We start from the raw sequence: 8131 nt of genomic DNA, 5'->3' as shown, positions 1-8131 counted from the left end.
GCATTAGTAGAATATGCCTTACGCATATCCTCTACACTGGAGAACGACCGGGATAGGTTGCGAAAATTAACAATAATTTTGATGCATTTGGAACCATACACACCCAACATGTGCGCGGTAATTTCACACGGATGTTCAAGAGTGAAACATTGGTCCTAATCTAAAACTCAGCGTTGGTTGAATCGGGGAGAACTCGCGCGCACCCCCTCTTTCCGCACATGGTATAAGCCGTTTCGAGATTGTAAGTGCTGCTTGTCATTCCTGGGCATTCACGACAAGCTCGCTGTGGCTTCCCATTGAAATATTCAAGTCATGTGTATACGTGTTGTACATTAACACTGCTCTTGGATTTCCTTGCTTAAATTTGAAAGCCTACTGGACGGCAGTTCTTTTCAGTGGACAAGAAGAGGCTGCGTTTTGTTCATCCGCGCGGCTTCTATGAAAAGGCTGGTGTTTGCACCTCTTCCCGTTGCCTCCTCACGTTTGTTTCGGCAGGAGATGATGAGAGACCGTGCTTGAGGACTCTACCTTGGTATAGAACGAGATTGGCTCACCCAACGTTTAACTTTGCGATTAATTCTGCAACGACACGGACAGACGTCGGATGCGTATGCAGAATGGTAAGTCTCGCATTTCCCCCTGTATAAATGTGTATTGCTTTAACAGCTGCACGCAGACATTGTGCACCAAAGAGATGCGCTTGCTCACCGAGGTTGTGTGAGCAAAACGGCATCGCACGGGCTCCCTTCTACGGGGAGCACATAGAAACCTTTGCAAACTCATCATTGAGGACCGATGTGCACGGCATGTCCCACCCTAACGCGAGGATGTTTTTGCCACCAACATGGCTGGGTTGAGACCACTTTACCTTCCGAATGTTTTAGAATATGGCGAAGTTGATATTGGGCTGTGCTGTGCCCTGATTCACCATCATCATTTTGTGCGGTGAGATTTTCGAAGCTTTTATGAAGGAAACAGTGGGGTTACGTAGGCCACCAGAGTACCTGCTTGCGGTTGCATATTTTATTCATTCTTGGTACACGAATCATCAGTGTATCTGAACTGTTAAGTGCTGCAGAGTGACGAAGGATCTGGTTGTCGGTTTGTTCCCCAAATTTGAGAGACCGATTCACTATCGAAATGATGCGCTCTCAAGTTGAGCATGCTCGTAAATTTGCGTAGTCCCTTCAAATGATTTGTGTAACTTGTGGGCATGGTTGGCCGATGGACAAAAAGGCTTCATGGATGGAAGGATTTCATATCGCACGCTATGGAAAGTGCTCTTAGATCCAGCTGGACCATCCACTAGCTTTTATTTCCAACCATCTATTTACTCTTGCCTGCAACATGGCAAAAAATAATGGGTGCACGGATACACTATTCGTATGAAGTGAGCAGCCCCACTTTAGCCTATAATCAAGTTTCACGCCAGTCTTTGCTAAATGGGATTATATTATTGTAATGTATTCATATTTAGTAGCATTTGGCTGGATTCCCCTGCAAAATCGGTCATTTCATACTGGAATGGAAAAAAAAGAATGTTGTACTCTGTGTCAACAAGAGAACGAATAGGCTATTTGAACTCCCTCTCCCTCTCACACGCAGAGGCACACACATGCACGCCAGTGTGTGCATTTGTCCAAGGATAATAGGCCTATATAACCCAATTTGCACCTGATAAATGTGCGCAAAAATGCGCATAGGCGCTATATGCTATCGGGGCAATTTAACACGCCTAGAACAGTAATTTCCAGCAGACTTTCTTCCAATGCACAATAGAATGCATTAGATAGCCAGGTTCTTCTATTCGTGGGAGTGGGAGAACTGTTGTAGAGCAGATTTCACCGGCAGACTCATCAGTTATCGACGGCAGTTTTGCATTCCCTAGCAGCAGAGACACATTGGGGAATGCACTTCAAAATCATACAAATGGGGGATGCTTTTCGATAGAGCAGTAAATCAAACATCTTTCATCCATCCACCTATTGAAATGCCAGAGGGCCCTTATGCCGTCGTTCTTTGTGCCTTATGGCACAAAATTCCTCACAAGTACCATCGCCCGCCTATGAGGTCCGCTGCCTCCTCTCACTAGGGTTAAATCCAGAGGCATGCGGAGGAGTCTGTCACCGGGCATTGTGGGCTTTGGATTGGAGGTAGTAAATGAGCAGGCAGAAGTTGTTAGGTCCCCTTGATGGTTGACCTCTCCGTGGACGGTGCTGTATTCTTGGAGTTGTCACGCTTCGGTGTTGATGAGCGTCTGGGGTCAGGCGGCGCGCAATAGTGCTTTGAATGAAAAGAAGGGGGCCTGACACAACACTCCCTTTGTGGAGCGCCATGAAAAAAATCTGTCTCTCTTCAGTGCCCATAATTGTTTTTTTATGTTGATTTTGTACATTAATATTGTGCCCGATCATTAGGGTTGATGTTTTTTTATTGTTGCCTTTCTTTGGTGTTTAAAAGGGCACAGGCCTCAATTTTTTATTATAATTTACTTTTTGTGGTGCCTTGACAGAAAGAAAGAGACAGACACACAAGCAAACTTCAGAACGGAAAATTAAGTGAGGTTTAATTGATTGGTAGAAGAGTGGAAGTCTGTGGGCTCCTTCATGCATTATCTGTCTTCTCTCCCTCCCTCTCTCTTTCGGAGCATTTGGTGTTGTTCACTTTCCAAACGAGGGTCTTGTTTTTTGCTCGTTTGTGTCAGACGAAAGCAACAAGACCAACAGCAGCAATAATGCAAGGAATTGAGTAGAGGAAAAAAGAATGAGTTTGCTGCTTCTTCCCTCCCTCCATTCCTCCCTCTCTTTCTCAGTCTCTCTCCCCCGCGAGTCATCCAGGGGGGCGACTGAGTCTCTCATGTAATTCTAGTGAAGAGGGCGCCTAGATGCTGAATCATTTAAAGAGAGAGGGAAGGACTTCATTTAGAGTAGATCCAACCAGATACACTGTCAAAAGTATCTCATTCAATTTTTGTCCTGTTGTGCATATGATTGTATGACTTGTTTTTTTGTGTTATACTGATAATTTTTTTGTTGTGAAACATTGCAATTTCATGTGTGTTTGCATCAAGGGCCTAGTATAGCCTCACACACTCTCTGTCTCTTTACATCTGTTAATTCAGCACGGACAGGGTTTTTCTTTCTGTTACGGCTGGGGGTACATAGTTGGTGTTTGTAGATGCTCTCGGCAAGGGATGGCACACTGGTGACACACTGCTTTAACCGACTTGTTGCTTTACAGACATTTGATGTTGTTTTAAATGCTTCCTCTGATGGAAATACTCAGCATGAGAGTGAAAGCTCGTACTGTGCTTAAGTGTTTTTGTGTATTTCGCTTCACCTGGTTACCTCTAAACACGAAACTGTGGATTGATAGTTTCAGATTTCAAAAGAATATTCTTCTTCATTAGGATGCTTCTTGGTAGGATATGGCATTTGGACAATAAGCAGTGCCAAATTTGACAAAAGTAGTAACACTGTTATTATGCACACATCTGAGTTAGTTTAAAGACCTTACCCACTAATGTGCTACTATTTACTAATTTGCTGATTTTTTATTTTATTTATTTATAGGTACCTGTTCATGACGAGTGCAGTGCTGAGAAATTGCAATCTTGTAATTACTGAATATCTGGCCTACCCATTTAAATGAATGAACTATGGTACATAACAGAAACAACTTTGCTATTTTGGTTAAGGCTAGTGGTTTAATCCCTATCTGCGGATGTTGCCTTAGTTCCTCGATGAACACGCAAAAACTTGTTTAATAAATATAAAGAAAGACTTACTGCTGATGCAAATAAGAAAATGAGCAATTATCTTTTTTGTTGAACATACTTGTTGAGCTTAATAATTTATCTGACTCTGAGTCAAACTCAAGCTGGCAAATGTAAGGGAAGCTTGGTTGGTGCTTCCGAAAAGAGAATGTGATTCTAGGCCATCCATTGTCGGCAATCAATGTTTTTAAGACGATGGCTGGAAATGTTTAAAGCTTTTCAAAAAAAGAATTCACACTCTGCCACTTAGATCATATATCATAGAGATCATTGCCACATTTTTTCATTAATGGATTAATTTGTAGTAAAAACATGGCCTCGCTTTTCACCTTCTCAACACAAGGACTATTGATGGCTGTGCTGAGTGCATAAGGAGGTGTGTGTGTGTGTGTGTGTGTGTGTGTGTGTGTGTGTGTGTGTGTGTGTGTGTGTGTGTGTGTGTGCGTGTGCGTGTGCGTGTGCGTGTGCATGCGTGTGTGTGTGTGTGTGTGTTTCATTGCCCCAGGGTGTTGTTCAGTTCCAACTTGCCGACTGTCACTCTGTGATTTATCGCACATACTCCTAATGGTGACCAAGGCAGACAGAGCCATAATGGTGCATTAGAAATACTCACAACACACAACGACATGTCTATTTCTGGTGTGCATTTTCCTATACATATGTTTCCCTTCCCAGTGGTTGGTGTGCTATAGGACAATTTGTTTTTAAATGGAAAAAAAGAAAAAGGTTTCTGTAGGTTACACCTGTACAGCTTTCCAGTCTCATTTGTTCCTCGGCACGAAGCTGCCCTCCCTCCTCCCTTCCTCTCTCCCCCTCGCTCCTCACGCTCAATTTAATTCGCTCAGTTGACTACTTGTGAAAGGCTCAATATGTTGTCTTCAACAGAGTAGCTCAGCTTTCCCTCCCCAAGTTTTCAAACTTCTTCTGTAGTCCCTCTAGAACATTCTGAAATAGTAGATAGATCAACTGTGTCATCTGTTCCACTTCTTCTTCAAGAAAGAGAGAGAATAATATAATATAGGTGGAAAAGAAACTTTCCCATACTTGATCTCGGTAGTGTTCATCAGACAAAGAAGGCAATGATTCATTGAGAATGTGGGGAGAGTGGAGAAGAGGGAGAAACTCAGGGCCCATAGCCTGGAGAGGCCTCTCCGCTCTCCTGCTTTCTATTCTTCTTGCCTCTCACAGTTGCCAGACAGAAAGGCCTGTCCTTCAGTGCACTGACGATGGACATTGTGCACGCTAAGAGTGGGATCAGCAACAACAGCTGCCACATTTACATTCAAATGACTTTCAAGGGCGCCTACTTCTTAGTCTCTCTGCACCGTGCAATATCTGCAGGTAGCCCTCTTTTCTATCGCTCCCTCTCCTTCTTTCTCATTCGTTTTTTTCTTTCTCCTTCGTTCTCCCTTGTCCTCCCTCCTCCTCCCTATGCATTTCGCTGTCCCTCTGCCTCAGTCCCTCGTTCTGTCTCCTGTCGAACAGCTGTCGACTTAAGTTTGGAAGTATCCACTACGTCCACGTTAACATGGAGATGCGTTTAGGGGAGATTCTAACAAGGAGGGACTTTTTAATCACACGGCTGTGCCAGTGTTCTCCTCATTGAGGCGATTAACCAAGTGGAGGCTTTCAGAGTAGAGTACAGCCCGAATGGAAATGGGGGACTACTTCTGTTTTGTTGGCTTGTGGTTGTTGCTCGAGCGTTTAGTGTATAGCGGTTGGCCTATCAAAGGCATGGAAACTGCATAGGGACTGATGCTGAGAGGTTTGTTGGATTAAAAAAAGGATCAGGAACAAGCCTTCTTTATTTTTAAATTTACATTTATTTACCAAACATCTGTTGAAGAATAAAACCTGAATAGCCACTGCTCATGGATAGGCCCTAATTGTGCTGTGCAACATCTTGTGGTGTTATTACAAAAGTTCAAACATTTTCTCATATTATGAAGATTTTCTATATCATGATGATTTTTTGTTTATTGTATCACTAATATGTTCTAATGTAGTTGTAGTGCATGTGTTGCCATGAAAATCGTTTGAATTGATACCAATGATTGTCACTTTTAGGACTTGATCTGATCTGAGTTTTTCCTATTGAATTCACATCAGTTGTACCAAATTCCTCTACTTACTGTATGTTTATCCTCGAATGTCACCACAATAAGTTGTGAACTACTGAAAAGAAATGGGGCCTGGAAACACAACAACTCTACTCATTGTAGCGTGTTATCATGCACGACGTAACCATGGCGATGATTAGTGCATTAGTTCCTCATTAACATTGCGTAATTGTCCATCGTGTCCCAGGTGATGGCCAAAGGAAATTGGCTTGTAAATTAGTGAACACATGACCGGCACTAACTGAGTGTTTTCTTGGGAGCGATTGAAGTGGAAAGCATGAAGCGTGAAGCCCTTGTTGTCACATTAAGGAAAAAGGACTGTAGATAAAAAAATACTGTCATTAGGAGGATTGTAGCCTGTTATTACCAGCTAAATTGGGAGTTGAGTCAGATTACTGTCTTCAAGCTTTTTTTTCTTTGAATTGGGCCTGTTTGGTTGTGGGGGCATAGCGCACATATAGTCTGTTTTCTAATATTGGAGGTGGCCATGTTGTAATGGTAAGCTCTCATCCTGGACGGAATCAAGATATGAGGGTGTATGAAGAATGTGGCCCCTAATTCACATACAATGACTACGTAAAACAGAGGAAAGTCCTTAACTGTGTGGACTTCCAAAATGCTGCCTCTTCCCCTCAATGTCTGGTCAGTCTCAACAAGTAAAGGCAACCTGCAGTTCTGATAAACTGCTATATTGGGATTGCTTTTGCTCCTTTCCAGCGCTGTGCTTGAGATGTTGCCTTGCAGCTGTCATCTCACTGAGTGGAGTTTTGTACGTGCTGAACCTGCAGCCCATTGCGTACTGTAAGGTTGTGCTTTTACCATCAGATGATTGCAGATCTTCAGGTTAGTTGAATCAGCTGCAGCCAGCAGCTTCTGTAGTAGGTGTCAGAACAGGGTGTCACTGTTCTCTCTTTCTCTGTCTCTGCCCCCCCTCTCTGTTTCTCTCTTTGTATTCTTCTCTCTCTTTTTTCTCTCTTGCTCTTGCTTCCTTTCGCTCTTACATGTTTTTGACAAATCGCTGTACTGTTAGATATGACATTGAATGTCTATCTACAACTTTGCCGCAGCCTATTTTCTCAAAAAACCTCCCGACAGACCATCTTCTTGTATTTTCAAGCAGACTAAAACTGAGATGTCTTCCTCCTCGGTGGAACTGGACCGGATTGGACCAGAGCCCTAGCCCCAATGTTATCTTTGTTACCGTAGCCCTGTTATTGTTAGTTTACGCAGGGCATGTTCCCTTTTGGTTTCAGGCAGTAAATGGGGTGCTATAACACTTGACACCAGACCTCAAGGTCACGTCTTCCTGGTCTCACCATAGCCACAGGCATCTAGCCATCGGTGGCATGTGTGTGGGAGAATGCTGACCTATAGGGTTTTCTGGTCACCCAGTTACATCTGTTTGGTGGCTTCTTCTTTCAGATTGTGTGAGAGAGTGGTCCGCACCGCACACGGCATGAGATCCAAAAAATATATATGCTTTATTTCATTAAACAAATGGCTGCGCCTGAGGAAGATCCCACTGGTGGATCAAAATTGTTTGTTAAATGAAATAAAGTACACTGTATATGCTGTATTTGGAGCTCAAGCTCAGTGTGCGTACCACTCTCTCACACTATCTTCTACTATTGTCTGGCACCTGGATTATTGTTTTTTGTGGATGGGGGCAACCCCAACTCCAAACACAGTCTTCTTTAGATTATCAGAGCTACAGATAATAGCCTGCTCCATCAACCAGTTTCTTTCACTTTGTTACAATTGATTGTGTTTTTTTATTCTGTTTATTTTCAAGAAGTTATAAATAGGCCTACAATTCCAAAGGATGAGGGTTTTTTTCTGTTCACCCCAGTGAATCTGCTTGATGGCTTCTTCTTTTACAGATTACCAGAGCTACCAGAATAGATTCCACACTATGATGGACGCTTTCTTGTTACATTCATATTTTTGTTCATGGGCTGCTGTTCACACTTCCAACCATCCTTTTTTTGTCATTTGTCAAATCATTGGATGTGTTTGCAAGAAGTTCCAAGCCGATACTTTTTTTCTCTATGCTATGAGCTAGAGTGAAACAAACTAATATGGGGAGGTGTGTGTGTGTGTGTGTGTGTGTGTGTGTGTGTGTGTGTGTGTGTGTGTGTGTGTGTGTGTGTGTGTGTGTGTGTGTGTGTGTGTGTGTGTGTGTGTGTGTGTGTGTGTGTGTGTGTGTGTGTGTGCATGCGCGTGCATGTGTGCGTGT

At 43.1% G+C, this 8131-nt stretch overlaps 1 protein-coding gene across 3 annotated transcripts in view; it reads left to right on the top strand.

Moving 5' to 3' along the window:
- Positions 1 to 284: 284 nt before the first annotated feature.
- The window catches only part of tenm4 (teneurin transmembrane protein 4), a 359210-nt gene continuing 351363 nt past the window's right edge, over positions 285 to 8131 (top strand). For all 3 annotated transcript variants that reach the window (XM_063204786.1, XM_063204785.1, XM_063204784.1), the window contains exon 1: positions 285 to 620. The gene's annotated coding sequence lies outside the window, so the exon portion shown is untranslated. The remainder of the gene's footprint in view (positions 621 to 8131) is intronic.

This window comes from Engraulis encrasicolus, chromosome 8 (assembly GCF_034702125.1).
Source record: "Engraulis encrasicolus isolate BLACKSEA-1 chromosome 8, IST_EnEncr_1.0, whole genome shotgun sequence".
NCBI classification, from domain to species: domain Eukaryota; kingdom Metazoa; phylum Chordata; class Actinopteri; order Clupeiformes; family Engraulidae; genus Engraulis; species Engraulis encrasicolus.
This window is presented reverse-complemented; position numbering and strand designations above follow the sequence as displayed.